The sequence below is a fragment of the Parasteatoda tepidariorum genome, chromosome 2 (genome assembly GCF_982258835.1).
Source record: "Parasteatoda tepidariorum strain Cologne lab strain chromosome 2, Ptep-v5.0, whole genome shotgun sequence".
Lineage (NCBI taxonomy): Eukaryota > Metazoa > Arthropoda > Arachnida > Araneae > Theridiidae > Parasteatoda > Parasteatoda tepidariorum.
Genome location: NC_141756.1, coordinates 14,823,377 through 14,839,545, shown reverse-complemented (window position 1 = coordinate 14,839,545; position 16,169 = coordinate 14,823,377). Strand labels below are relative to the sequence as shown.

Below are 16,169 nucleotides of genomic sequence, written 5' to 3'. Positions count from 1 at the left end.
GCTAATTGATATCTCACCATCTGATATCAAAATTAAAAAAAATTAAAACATTACATGTGAATTAATAATTTTAGATGCCCGTTCGCTTCCGAGTAATGACAAAATACAGGAAATAACCTTCATAAAGTGATCAAGAAAAGCCTTATTCTTGTTGTCGTATGCCATTAAGGTGCGATTATTCTTGTTTTCCAGCATGTCATTTAGGACCAAGAATTCGATTTCTGTCACACTCAAACGTCACACCCGTTTATAGGGCGGACTTATTCATACATCCTTTCATTCATTCATCCACAGATCGTAATTTTGACCTGGACCAGAGAACGATCCATCTCCAATTCAGTACCCCCAGTGGTATAATTTGTTATGGGGGCATAGAGGACTTTGTGACCCGACGTATTTAACGTGCACCAGTCACCATTAAGAGTAGGAAATGAACATAAAATCATGAGTGCAGTCTGTTACCAGGAAACTTTTTTAAAAATCAGCAAAAACTGAAAAACTCGTCGGGAAACTACAAAACCCACAACGAGATTTTTTTATAAACATAATTTTATCATAATTATCACCCGAGACCTTTCTTATTAATAAGAAAAACCTGATTTTAGTAACATCCTTCCGTCATGTTTTATCTTAATTGGATCTTTTTTAATATTCGTTTGTATCTCTCTTTTTTTTAAAATAATTTCTAATCAATCCTATCTGATAAAAGTACTAATTGATCGTGGATCGATAAAAAAATTTTAAAAAAGAAATCTCACGCAATTCATTTCTTTCACAATCAGCAAACCAATCATTTCGGACGTTGATTCGCTTTTGAGCGAGGGGGAAGAAAAAAAACTGAAAGTGACATTCATAAACCGATGGAAGTAATCACTTCTTCCTTCCTTCAAGTAAATCGTTTCCGGTGGTTGCATACAAATGGACCACATAATCGAACAAAATCGTTCTTCCATTTCTCCTTCTGCTCATGGAATTTAAAAGATAACGATTCTGATCTAATTGCATTTGCAGGAAGTTAAATTTAAAAGTGTCTGGAATATGTAACAACAGTGGTAATGAAAATTGATTTTTTTTCTTTTTATTCTCTTTCTTTTGGGTAAAACCAGATGTTACAGAAATGAGGTTAACAGAGGGGAAAAAATGAGTCGTTAATGAAATCCAGATGATATTTCGTTGTTTTACCTTTTGTTTCCTTTAATTTTCTTCTATGGGTCAGGAAACATTTGAATAATCCATATAAAAGGAAAACGGCGCCTACTTTTAAAGTCATTCGAGAAAAAACTATTCGAGTAACCAAACGCTCATTACTGTTTATCAAAGGTAAGCAAAATAATTCAAAGATTTTTTTTGTGAAGTTTTGAAATCTTTTGCGTAATTTAAATCTAGATTTTAACAAACGAATACAATAATACTTTAAGTTTGAACACTTTTGTCACTTATTGCTATTGATATTATTTTAAACTAAATACTTTTTTAGAATCTATTTTGCCATAGAAAATTTAAAAAAAAAGGCACATTTTAAGTGCTTTACACTTAAAGCAAAGTTATAATTTTAAACTATGCATAACATCTTTGCCGCTAAAAACTATCTGGGCTTCAAAACGGACAAATCACTTGAATATTTTAAAAATTATTAAACTTTCTTAAAAGTCACCGAGATGGCGAAATTTAACCCACCAAGTTAAAATTATCAAAATTAATGAGTTATTTTGAATTTGCAAATTTTTATGAACCCTGATATTGCAGTGTTTGCGTAACTTTTTAAATATTTCAAATTTAAAAAACTTAAATATTAGACGTACTTTCTCACCGGAAAAAAAACTACTTGGTCTTCAAAATGGATAAATCACTTAAACATTTTTAGAATTATTAAACTTTTTTAAAAAGTCACCGAGAGAGATGGCGAGATTTTACAGCGAAAAGAAAAATATCAAAATCATTGAGTAATTTTGAATTAATGCAAATTTTTATGAAACTTGATATTGCAGCGTCTGAGTAACTTTTTAAATATTTAAAATTTAAATATTAGACATACTATATAAAACTATATGGGTTTCAAAATGAACAAATTATATAAACATGGCATTTTACCACCTAGATGAAAATTATCAAAATGAGTGAATAATTCTGAATTTTTTCAAATTTTTCTGAGCTCAGATAATGCTGTTTTTTAAATTATTATATATAATATTAGGTCAAAAACTCTTTTCTTTTTCACAAAACTGTGGCTTTTGTTCAGATAGACGCTTTCGGCCATTTTCAGAATCGGCATTTAGGGCCGATAGACTAAGCTTGAGATCAAACAGTTATGAACAACTGTTGCAGGCTAATAGTAGTTATGAAAATAATATATTATGAGCAAAAAAGCATTATTTCTTCACGTGACAATAGAACTTCCGACAAGTTTCTACAACTCTTTTTGAAATTTTGATGTAGAATTTTGTTTCATTATGCGTAAAAACTTCTAAAACTAGCGTGAAAAACTATATATATTATTAATATTTTTAAATGGCCATTTTTAGATAAAAATAAGGCATTTTTTGGCATATACGATAAACACTGTAAAAAAAAAATTCTCTCTTAAAACGAAAAATCCTTTGATGATTTTATTAAGAAGGCTATCAACTATGTTTTGAACTATTATCTCGAAGGCACGCGCATATACTACTGAGTTAGAGATCAATGTAATTAAAAAGCAAATTTTTAAAAATTTCCCCACTTGCCTTTGAGAAAAAGCATGCTTAAAAAAATAAAATTTTACTTTTTTTTTATCTTAGCCTGTATTTCAAAACATGTGTGCTATAATCATAAACATTCATGAAAAGTTGTAGATAATTATTTCAAATACAACGTGAGAAATCGTGATTAAGGTAGTGCAAAATGTGAATAAATCTGATTTTAAGATAAATGCATTAAAATATTAAAATCATAATTCTATCCACTGTTACTATTTTGCACGAAAACTGCTGTAACTTTGTAAAACATTAGTGTGCAAACAAAATTAGTGTGCATTTTTCGAAAGCTAAGAGTACAAGGATTCGAAATTTAGAATGAACTCAATTTCGTAAATTTTGCTCAAAATCATGTTATTGCACTAGTCAGATACCTTAATAAATTTAGTTTTATAGTATAATCTATTAGTTACTACTCTGATACAATATAAACAGATATCTTTATGTTTATGTTTCCTTATGTCACAGTATATAAACTTACAAAGAATTTTAAAATTTTATTTTACACTTTGTTCCTGAATTTGAATTTCAAAAAATTAGTTTTCAGGAAAGCACAATACTTTTATTATTATTCACTTTGCTGATTTCATTAAATGTTTAATATATCTAGTACTATTGTATGCTTATACTATCTCCTGGCTAAATCCTACAATGTAAATAACTAGAGATTTAAAAGCTCTTACAATTGTTTATCAATAGTAGATAAACATTCATTAAACTATTGAGTTTTAATATTTATTTGTGTCGATTTTTTAAAATTGAATTTCAATAATTATATGCGTCATACATTATAGCAATTTAATCATTTATAATTGACAATAAATATCGCTACTTTTAATATTCTAATTAAATTACGTAATTTTATACACATTAGAAAAAAGTAATTTAGAGTTAAGAATCATGAATGTTCTAAGTTCCAAATTTAATTAAGTAATAGATTCTTTTCTGCAGTGTTTTGGAAAATATTTTCCCGTGAATTGTCTGATTTTGATCTTAAATTAAATATTTATGTTTCAAAACAATAGTTTGATAAATTTGAACAATTGAAAAATTGAACAATTGAATAGTAATTTGATAAATTTGAAAACGTTTTAAAAATGAGAGTGTATGTAATTTTTTTATTTAAATTATCTGAACTTCACAAATATTTAAATTATACTTAGCAAATAATTGCTTATATTCATAATTTAAATTCTCTTGTTTTGTGTACAGATAAATATTCTTTTTTAGCAGCCATAATTGGGACTATAATCATAAAAAAAAAACTGTTTAGAAAATATGAGCTTTTCATAATTATTAACTATTAATAGAGTAATTAAATTCTTTTCATAATTTTTTTTAATTAGTCAACTGCATTAATCCATGATTTTAAAAATTTAATAGTTCTCAAATTTTAGTAATGATAAATTGCCTTATTCTTTTTTTTTTGTTAAAAGTTGTTAAAAATATTACTTTTATATTTTATTTGTTAGAAAATACAAATCTGATTTCAAATTTAGAAAAATTGGAAATAACTAAAGCACTTTGATCCCGTGAAAACGTTTCCTAATCTGCTATTTCTCGAGAAGAATTTAAGTTGAAATGCTTCTTCTTATTTCGAAAAAATTAAATTAGTTTTCTAAATCTTTTAAAAAATTCTTCTTAATTTGGGTCTGGTGATAAAAATAATGAAGCAATTTATTTGACAGTTTTAAAAGGAAATTTATCAGCATGTTATTATTTATAATTGAGATAATCTCTCTGGATTTTAACTCAATCTTTAAAAATAACAAAAACGTATATAGCTAAGTTCGCTTCATTTAGTCTGTTCTACACATTTTTCTACATAAAAAAGAGATAATTCTTTAAACTACAAAAATTGTTCCATCGTTGGAAAATAACTTAATACACTACAAAAAGCGAATTTCAGTTCTGATTTCAATTCGTAAGAAATGATTAAGCATAGCCAGAAAACTGTTATCGAACCGTAGCAACGCAGATGGCTCATACGTTTGATTAACATAAATAGAAAATATACAGAAATATTTAAAAAAAATTATTTGCTTCAAATCGATAAATAAAAAACTTGATAGTTGAACGGAATAATAAATGTATAAACATTCATAATATTGTGTTCCTTTTATTTTGGCAATTATTTCTGTTCTTACTGTAAATTGGAAAAATTACTTAATTGACTGATTTTTTGATTATTGTAAATCGTGATAGAAATAATAGAAAAACGAAAACTTTTATGTACAGTAAAAGCTTCAAATTATAGTGTGCAATGCAGGAAGTACCTCGTTCAACATTCTAAACACGAAAAAAAAATTCTGGCAAAATGATCGTACTGTTTGGTAATGAAATTTCTAGTAAAAAGAAAAGCTTAATTCTGGTAATAAAAACCAAGATATGCGGTATTTTTCCGTTAATTCCCAAGATATTTTCTCCGTTCATGTGGTAAAGCTTTAAGGGAAATTTCAAAATTATGGTACTTATTACCATACATTTAGAAAAAATACTGAAAAGTAAATTTAGCAGAATAAATGTTTTTTAGGCAAATACAGTAACAAAGCACTTCGCTGAACATTACCGAAATTTTGATGTTCCCATAGAACTAGAAATACGGTAAATTTTACCACATTCCGGTAGTTTTAACCCTTTTTTTTGCAGTGACCCAATGAATGTTTGTAGTCATGTACATGTAGCATGCAGAAATATATTTTCTTAATGAATAAAGAAAACAAAAAAAAATTTTTTTACTCTCGAAACTGGTATATTTTGATTCACAATAATAATCTGGATAATATTAAAAATTTTTTCTATTTACTTGCATTGTTTTAACTGTTAAGTTTTTATATACACATTAAAATGGCTGATAGCATTTATCATATTATCATGCTGCCTTCGAGTTTTTTGAACTGAAGAATTAATTAAAAATTAAAATATTCATAAATATTATTAAACACGCACATTTCTCACAATAAACTGCTTCAGTGGATTTCTTTTACTACTAAGCATAAAATAACTATTGGGAAGCAATTATTATGCATGAGTGACAGATTTTAATTTGTTTGCGTAAAAAATTTAAGCTTTAAACTATTTAACTGTAATTTTTATCTTTATGGCTTTTTTAAGCAAAAATCATTTTTTTAAATATATCATAAATTTATAAATAAATCTCATTAATCTGAAACAAGTTTACTGGATCGGAGAGAATTTGAAATGATATTTTCGATTTTAACTTTGAATATATGAATAATTTTTGGATTTTTTTCATGTGGAATCATTGTTTTTTGATGCAGAACTATTTTTTTTATTTATTTTCAGATACGTTACAAAAATTAAAAACTACAAATCTATATAAATTTTTTGAATTCATAATGTTTTCTTCACTGAGAAAAAATGTATCGTCATAACTACCAGAATATGGTAAAATTTCACCAGTTTCTGGCTCTATGGAAACAAGTAAAAGATCAGTTATTTTTACGGAAGCGGCTTTCTTAATGAGTTTGGTAAAATTTACACATTACAAATACAATAAAATATGGTTTTATATTGTGTGATAAAATATGGTAAATGTGGTAAACTTTTGCAATTTTGTAATGCTACCTTAGATAAGGGCATACAAACCATTTATTTGCTCAAACTTACTTTTGTGTTTTGCATTTTTTACTAAATGTGTGGTTATAAGAACTATAATTGTGAAAACCAGAATTTCCGGTAAATCTTTGCCATAAGAACGGAAAAATAACGAAATAAAAGGTTTAAATACAGATGTTTTAGTTTTATTAAGCAAAATTATGCTTTTTTTTTCTCTTTTTTTTTTAATAAAAAGCAGAAATCTCATTACTATATAGTACAGCAATTGTAAAAGTTTTTTTTTCTGCGTATCACTTTCGTTTATTTGGCCATTACACGATTTTAAGTATTGGATATGCGAATTATTAAGATAAAAAGCATTATATTTCTATGTTTCTATTATAATGTTTCTATGTATAATATCTATTAATAAAATCAATAATTTACTATTTTTCTGAAACATTGGCTCCTAAATTGTGCTTAATTAAAAAAAAGTATAATTATTTGTGCTTAAAACAGGATCCTCCTGTAATTACTGTTGGTAGCTAATACACTAAATAATATTAATTTAGTTAATAAAAATTTTCGCTATTCTATCTTTTTTATCATAACTGAAACACAGAAACAAGATTTTTCAGTTTACGTGAGTTGTATGCAAATTTTGAATTCTTATAAATAACAATCTACTGCGAAAAAAATGTATTCTCTGAGTAAAATTATAGCATTCTTTGTTGATTGTAATAATAAAATTAATAATTTTTCTATATTTTTTCAAACTGTAAAATAATTTTGTTTTTGTAACTCATAACGTGCGATGTATCTCTTTGCAGCTTGTAATAAAATTTTGTTCGCAACTAAATTAGCAATAATCGTAACATGGTAGCATTTTAATTTACTCAAAGTATGTAAAAAATGCATCTGATAGCAATAACCAACCTGAAATGAAGTAAGAAGTTTTTAAGATGAACTAGCTAAAAGTAAACAAAAGTTGTAATTGAACTTTTGAAACAAGTAAAAGCACTCATTATGTTGTTCCTTTACAAGATTTGATATATTAATATAAATTAAATAAAATTATTTTAAATAATTTGAATTAATTTAATGGCTTAAATGATTTTATTAGATTTTCAGTTGGTTGATTGGTTAAACACTGAACTATAATACCGGTATTTTGAACCATTAAACTTCCTGTGCTTCTAATGATCACTTTTTAACTCTTCATCTGTTTCCTACTGCAATCAAACAAGTCCCACTAATACACTATAAGATATTCCTTAAAAAAATGGGTAAATAACAATTTATTTAATTGTTATTTCCTTATATTCAAACAAAACAGTCAAATTACCATAAATAACGAATCTTATTAATCATACGTACAGGAGCGCACGGAACCTAACGTAAATTTGCAAAATCTCCCTAATATTTTAATTCTTCTTTTATGTTAAAAAATAGATATACTTATTTCATTTTATGTCTTTTTCCTATGATAGAACTTCAAATCCAAAAAGAATCATGAACAAGACAATTATTGGTTTTCTGTTCGTCTGCCTTGCATTCAGCTTAGTTCTGGTTGAGGAAACAACAGCGATGCATCTTCACAACAGTGGGAATAACAATGGTGTTATTCAGTTACTCGTTGCTGGTCTCGTTGCCAAATTGCTGCAAGAACAGAACATCGGTTAAGAATCATCTCTGAAATGAGAATGTGTGTTGTTTCAAAATGTTTCTCAAATGTAGTGTATGTAAATAATGCATAATGTACATAAACAAAAAAGATGAAAAGTTAGATTAAAAAATCATTTCCATTCTAAGATATTGTTTTCTTTTACGTACGCATTAAAGTTAAATTGTAATTGGTATAAGCTGTGGAAACAAAAACTACATTATTTTTGTAGTTTACTACGATTACATTTACGTTGTCACTACTGTAACTGAAACTACTACAACTGTAACTACTTTTTTTTAAATCTAGTGACTACGAACTACTTTGCAATTTAGTAACTGTTGTTGTTGTTTCTAATGCCACTGCCACACGGACAAGCCTGCTTGGTGAAACCGAGCAAATTTAAGGCAGAGTGTGCGTTTCTTGTTTTTCAGTGGCGCCATCTATGGCCAAGAATTCGACTTCTGCCACACCATAAGTCGTACCCGTTTATAGGGCGAACCCATTCATCCATTCATTCATCCACAGATCGTAATTTTGACCTGAATCAGAGAGCGATCGATCTCCAATCCAGTACCCCCAGAGGTTTTGATTTGTTATGGGAACATGGCGGACTTTTTGTGACTCGACAGATTTAACGTGCATCAGTCACTTTACTACACGGGGAGTCTTCGTCGGGCGGGGTTCGAACTCTCGGAAATGGGCCCAGCGCCCTACCGACCAGGCTATCCCCGCACATCTAGTAACTACTTCACTTTAAGGAGACGAACTTGACCGGAGAACTTACACCGATATTCAAAATGGCTTTAAATAAAAAATTGGTTTACATTAAACGCAAGGCAATAATTAAGAATTAATTATTCGTGTTTGCACGAGCCAGTTTGTTATTCCAAAACATATTTTTTTCGAATTTGTTCATTTAACCTTCAACATTTTATGCCTTTTTCGGCAACGAATATTTCATTTAAGAAAGGCGAAACTAGCAAATACTTGCAATTTTTTAATTGCTTAATGCTCTTTTATTTCCTCTAAGAAATTGAGTACATATAAAATGCGTTCTCTTCGATTGAAATAACATCACTGCTTCATGGGTGCGCATGTGAAAGTGTGATCGAAGTAATTAATCATCAATTTTTCGTAATGGCTCATTTATGTATTAATGAGCCATTACGAAAGTTATACGTGATTTATACGTGATTTATACGTGATTTTAATTTACATTTTTGAGTTATACGTGATTTTAAATACTAAATTTCTATTAACGCTCAGTTTCAGTCATTTTCATTGCACCTATTGACGGACCTGCGAAGACAATTATAAATACGTTTGAATTTTGTCTTATAATGAAACAGTTAATTTACTGATTCAAAGTTATAATGTAACATCTAATTCATTAAATTAAATGCAAATCAAAAGTAAAAGAATTAAATTAATAAATTTTTAAACTTAAGAATAAAAACATTGCCTGATTTTACTTTAAGTGTATGGAAATTCTATTAAAAACAATTTATTTTTAAAGGAAATTACAATTTACTAACGTGTGCTACTTTCGTTTTTCTATTCATTCTATTTGGCATAAAATTTACAATATAATGAAAGCAAAATTTGGCAGAAATTCGACGACACTTTACTACAAATTTGGTTTTGTGAGTTCTTGATAGGGTTAAGTCTTTTGTGGCACCAACCCCCAAATAATTTCAACTGATTTTAAATCCAGGCTTCTTGCTAACTCATTCATAAATTTGACCCTTTAAAAAACTGTTTTGTGTCCCGAAAATAAGGATACTCGTGTTGTCTTGTTAAAATATGAAGAAGAAAAAAATCTACATCCAAATTTTCTGCATAGTTTATTAAAAAAATTTCTAGAAATTCAATGTGCTTGGTGGAATTCATTTTGGTTATTGTAAAAGAGAAGTTGTCTCAAAGCTAGATAAAGATCATCATACAAAAAACTGAACCACCACCGAAATTAAGGCTAAAAGAAAATTCTTGTGCTCTGTGTTGCCAATGAGATTCTATTCCCTCCAGTCCATCAAAGTTGAACTTTTTTTACAACTTAAAACTACATTCTGTCTCTCAGAACTCCTATACTTCTTATGCTTTGCACTTAACAATGGTTTACGTAATTATTTTTGTCCATTTCATAACTCCAGTCAGATTAAATACTTTTTAGGATAGAGCCCTTTTCTGAAAAGGAGGTGATCGGGTTCGAATCCCTGCGATGGCTGGTTGATATGTATTCCGCACCCGCCTCGCACCTACCACAGTGTAATCGTAAGACATCCTCAGTGGTAGACAGATCATGGGTTAAAGTCCCGTTGCTATCGAGCTTACCGTAGGAGGCTTTCGTGGTTTATCTGTCCATGTAGCACAAATGCTGGTTGGTTCCATTAAAAAGTGATGAAAATCACTATGGCAAATTTCTACAAATACTTGATCTAGGAGTACCCTTGTCTTCTAGATTGGGTTGAAAATTACAAGGCTTCCGAGATGAACATTACTAGTCTTAAAACCAACAATTGGGTGGGCTGTTCAACGACGGATATAAAATTAAATTTAAAAAAAGATTATATGAGAGACAGCCGCGTTTGCCCAGAGCTCAGAGGATAGAACATTCATCTTCATATGAGGTGATCCAGGTTGGAATATCATCGGTGGCTAGTTGAAACGAATTCTGCTCCCTGTTTGTCCAGACCACAGTGCTGACATAAAACATCTTCAGTAGAAGATGAATGAGGTTTAGAGTCTCTTTGCAAATCAGGCTAACCGTGGGAAGTTTTCGTAGTTTGCCTCTCCATGTAACGCAAATGATGGTTACTTCCATAAAAAAAACTCCACAAATTAGCTCGAATTAGGTTTTAGTGCCTCGCCTATTATCTGCTGTTTTTGTCATACAGTCAGTTTCTCACCACGATTCGTCTTTATTCCATCCAATTCTCCAAAATTTACGAAGTTTTACACGATAATGACAGAGCGTCCAATCTTCTTTACCTCAAATTCTAATTTTGATTCTTCTTCATCAGTAAGCTTAATTTTGCGCCCCATTCCTGAATTATCTCGTAAACAATAAGCTAACTATGCAAAATTGCTTCGAATTCTTCATGTTTAATTTAACTTTATAAAAAGTGATCAAAAGTTTATAACATAAAGGCATGTTCTTAGCTGTGAGATGAAATTTAAACATACACGTTATAAGAAATAGCACAGTGTCTTATAAGAAAAGAAAATGAAAATAGAAGTTACATTGATCGTAGTTCCTGATCAACATGTGCGATGCTTCAAATCCATTTTTCTTCCAATTTTAATTCATTTCTAATCAATATATTTTAACATTTATGAGAAAACAACAACATTAAAAAAATTTCTCATACATGAATCTATATTATATAAAACGCTAATACGTACGTACGTATGTATGTATCAATAAAACCGATGATATTTCTTTTCTCGCGTTGGCAACAGTTTTCATTTTTAATTGATTGGATTCGGGGCGCAAGAGCACGTAGTGAGCATCATATGGCTAATCCATGTTATATAAAACGCTAATACGTTTTAATTGATAGGCTTCGGCGCGCAAGAGCACGTAGTGAGCAAAATTAAGGTTTAGAATTGCTTCGGAGAAATTTGAATTGTTAACAATGACTTAAACAAAAAGTTTTATTTTAACTGATAAATACTATATTATAATTTTAACTTTTTCTATGACTATACTCATTTTCTTACTCTTTGTTTTTTATACATTTTATATTTTTGTGATAAAATAAAGAACTTATAGTTGTTCTGCTTCTGAACACTGATGAAAACGCAAAATGATGGGCTTCATCAACAATCAAAAATATATACATTTATTTTACAAATTCCATATTAGGGTGGCGCCATTCAGAGAATTAAAAATACAAAATTATCTTTAGCGAAGCCGATGTTTTACATCCGGCGTTCAGTGGCAGACTACTATTTCATATTGTTTTACAACACATGGCTTTAGCCCTTTTGTGGGACAGACTTTAAAACAAAACTTACAACAGTTACTTTTCTCAACAACTGAAATTTAGAATAGTGTGATTAGGAAAAATATGTGAACTGTTTGCAATTTCAAATTAATATTGAAATGTACAGGTTTAGAATTTTCTACAGTGAAAAGTTTTCGGTACTTCAGTGTTCAAAAAAGTATACAAAAGCTAGACGTTAAGAACGTATCCAATGAGCGAGTAAAGCGAGCATCGGATTGCGAAGCCATCCGAAATGAACTGCGAAAGCAGTTCCGGGGGTTGGCGAGAACCAGCGAGCAGGGGGCGAAGCCTCCTAGTTTTAAATATTTTGCTTTTTAAACAATCGTAAACAATTATTAAATTTCAATGTAATTTTTAAAAAAATGGAACAAAAATAATTCATTAAATAATAATAAAACATTGAAAAAATTAAAAATAGAATTTTCTTTAATTGTATTTTCCTGCCAATATGCGCGATGTTTCTTTCATTTTTCTTCCAATTTTAATCCGATTTAAGACAATATATCTTAGTATTTGTAAAAGACAACAGCCTTAAATTTCCTATACATGAATCTTAAATATTTTGATTTTTAAACAATCGTAAACAATTATTAAATTTTAATATAATTTTTAAAAAAAATGGAACAAAAATATAATTCATTAAATAACAATAAAACATTGAAAAAATTTAAGATAGAATTTTCTTTAATTGTATTTCCCTGCCAATATGCGATTATATGCGATTTCCTTGCCAATATGCGATTTAATCCGATTTAAAGCAATATATCTTAATATTTGTAAAAGACAACAGCCTTAAATTTCTCATACATGAATTTTAAATATTTAGTCTTCTAAAATATCGAGAATAATTATTACATTTATATTAAAATTTAAAAAAACGGAAAAAAATAATTCATTAATTAATAATAAAAAAACATTGGAAAAAGTAAAAATAGAAGTTTCTTTGATTGTATTTCCCGGTAAATATGTGCGATAGTTCATAGTTATTTTTCTTTTAATTTTAACCCAATTTAACAATAACATTAATATAAAACAATATAAAAACAAGAAATAGTACATTTGTAAAAAAAAAAACAGCCTTAAGTTTTAACTATTTTAATACGTGAATTTTATCAATTTTGCTTGTTAAACAATCCAAAAAAAATTATTACATAAATTTAAAAAATACGGAACAAAAAGAATTAAATTTCAGATTTAGACTTTCTTTTGCCTATGACAAAATTGCTGGAAACTAATTGCAGCATGAAAAATTTTCGTTTAAAAATAACCAAAAATTGTTAATAATAAAAAATATTTTCAGTGATATATAATATTGTTTTTTGAAAAGAATTAGTTAGATTTTAAATTCAAAATGGTATTAATATCTAGAATAAGAACAAATAAAACACTTTCAACGTTTCACATAAGATTTACTTACTTTTTCGTTCCTATCGAATAGTAGAACTACACAAAAAAGTAAAAATAATACGCCTATTCTAAAAAAGTTTTAAATATGCACTCGGGGACCTTTTAACCAAAATTAATATGAATCAAGTTTAATTTAACTTGGTTTTAGTTGTTTATTAATTAAAATAAATATGCTTTCCGCACTCACTGATTTTGTGCCTGCTTCGATGATTTTTAAAAAAAAATTAATAAACTGATGTGTACATGGTAAGAATAAGGCCATGGCATTAATATTTATTAGTTATTTCATGCAGTTTCGCCTCATAAAATCCCTCTCATTGTATCGAATTATGCAACACTTTTCTTCTCTCTTCTTTTCTAGTAAAAGAACAAGCCAAACTACACAAAAAAGTTGAGCAAATTATTGGTACTAAGGGACTAAGCCCCCTGTTCGGTGACGCTCACCAACTCCGATGATTGCTTCGCAATAATTGCTATTTCTTGGCTTGAAATAGTTGAAATTATTCAACTAAAAATGTATGTTCTGAAAATAACTCTTGTAGGACGGGATAGCCTGGTCGGTAGGGCGCTGGGCCCATGTCCGAGAGTTCGTGGGTTCGAACCCCGCTGGTCGAAGACTCCCCGTGTAGTAAATGGTGACTGATGCGCGTTAAATCTGTCGAGTCACAAAGTGTTCCCTGTTTCCATTACAAATCAATACCTCTGGGGGTACTGGATTGGAGATCGATTGTTCTCTGATCCAGGTCAAAAATTACGATCTGTGGATGAATGAATGGGTCCGCTCTTTAAACTGGTGTGACGTGTGTGCGGCTGAAGACGAATTCCTGGCCATAGATGGCGCCACTGAAAAACAAGAAACGCACCCTCTGCCTTAAATTTGCTCGGTTTCAACAAGCAGGCTTGCTAGTGTGGCAAGTCGCATTAGAAACAACAACAACAACAATAACAACAACATAACTCTTGTCCCGCCACTTCTTTTGTCAAAATATTTCCTTCCCTTCTGATACTATTAAGATTTATTAGTGAACATAAGTCATTTTTCTAAGCAATTATTTCTTGAAATAACATTTAAAATTAAAAGTATATTGTTATGACGCATTTGGTAAGCTCACAATTGTGATTTATATACTCGCTTATCAAACGAACGGATGTATATTTTAAATACAATTTTTGAATTCATCACTTTGTGCACGACGCTTAAAATTAAATCATTAAACCCATCAATCTTTTTAGTCATAATTGCTAACAGTATATAAATGCAATTTACACCAAGGAATAATAGTTGAAAAAATGGTTAATAAGATGCGATGCAGATTTAAATAACTTTATCTTAAAATGTAACGTAGAATTACGTTATTCTTAGAACAGCATTAATAATAAAAACAATCCTGTTAAACTCTTAATTTAAAAAAAAAACAAGCAAAATCAAAAACGTAATAACAACAGTATAGGTAATTCACATATAAATAGCTTAATAAAAGTGACAATTATAACTCTTATCGTATTTAAGAGCTAATTATTTCACAAAATATGCGGTAGTAAACATTGCATAAAACAGTTTCGTTTAAAAATTAAGATAAATTTTTGAACCGGAAAAAAGAATACATAACTGCAGTTTTGAGGTTTCGCTGTGTCTACATACCTTGTTTATTCTTAAGTCTTCGAGTTAGTTTGACTTCTTTTCGTTAGATTGTGACTTTCAGCAAATCACAGATTGTTATATATGTGTCGCAAATCTCTAACTATACGTTACATACAGGGACTCCAGGGTTTAAGAAAATTTATAATTTTGAAAATAGACTTGAAATGTTTTCCTAACTACAATGAGGAAAAAAGTATGGCTCAAACTAGAATAAGGTAAAACTTACCGCGTTCTGACTTTACAGGGACACCTAAAAGCTCGGTAATTGTTACAGAAGTGCTGTGGTAATGATTTTTGTAAAATTAACAACAAAATAAGGTTTTATAATATCTGATAAAATTTGGTAATGTTATGATGATGCCCTAGAGCATGGCATGTATTTTTTACTAAATGTATGGTAATAAGAAACATTATTTTGAAGGTCAGAATTCCTGGCAGAGCGTCACCATATGAACGGGAAAATTACCAAACAAAAGGTTTACCAAATCTTTAATTTTAGTAGCCGGATAATGCTTCTTTTTTTTTACCAGAAAAGTAATTGCAATACAGTATAGTAATTTTACCAGAACTTTTTTCTGTGTACTTACTGGAATTTACACTATTATTTAAAAAGGAATAGTAAATAATGTTTGGTCTGCTTAAGCATATCCTTCGTCCAAAATGGCCACAGAAATACACCGGTGTTATGGCGCATTGAAAAAAATACCAGATTGTTTAAATTCTGCTTATTATTTATGTCGTTGAAGTTGTTAAACTTAAATAAACTTTTTATATAATTATAAATCATTTATAATTCAAGAAAAAAAATCATTCGACTTCAAACAGACCCAAATAGAAACTGTTGAACTTTAGACTGTTGAACCTTAAACAAGCAACAAATTTTTAAAAATATTGCTGCGTTTATATGTCATTTAGTAATTCATTAATATAACTTAGTTATAGCTTCAAAAAGCAAAAGAGCTTTAAAAATTGAATCAAGCAACAACGTTACAACGAAGCATTTATTATTAATTGAACTGAAATAACATTATCTGAATTTTAATTAATTTTGGTTATAAGATAATAAGCACACTAGTTTTCAAAACAAATTAAATTTCTATGAGATTGAATAGTTCTATTTTATATAGCAATGAGGAAAGAGGAGTAGTATTAGCTGA

At 29.0% G+C, this 16,169-nt stretch overlaps 1 long non-coding RNA gene across 2 annotated transcripts; it reads left to right on the top strand.

Moving 5' to 3' along the window:
• Positions 1-802: 802 nt before the first annotated feature.
• Positions 803-8,101, top strand: LOC107456181 (uncharacterized). Of its 2 annotated transcripts, none has more exons than XR_011636275.2 (2): positions 803-1,052; positions 7,781-8,101. It is a non-coding gene; the product is annotated as an uncharacterized LOC107456181 (long non-coding RNA). The 2 variants fall into 2 exon arrangements; XR_001585684.4 differs by lacking the exon at positions 803-1,052 and adding an exon at positions 1,059-1,320.
• The last annotated feature ends 8,068 nt before the right edge of the window (positions 8,102-16,169 follow it).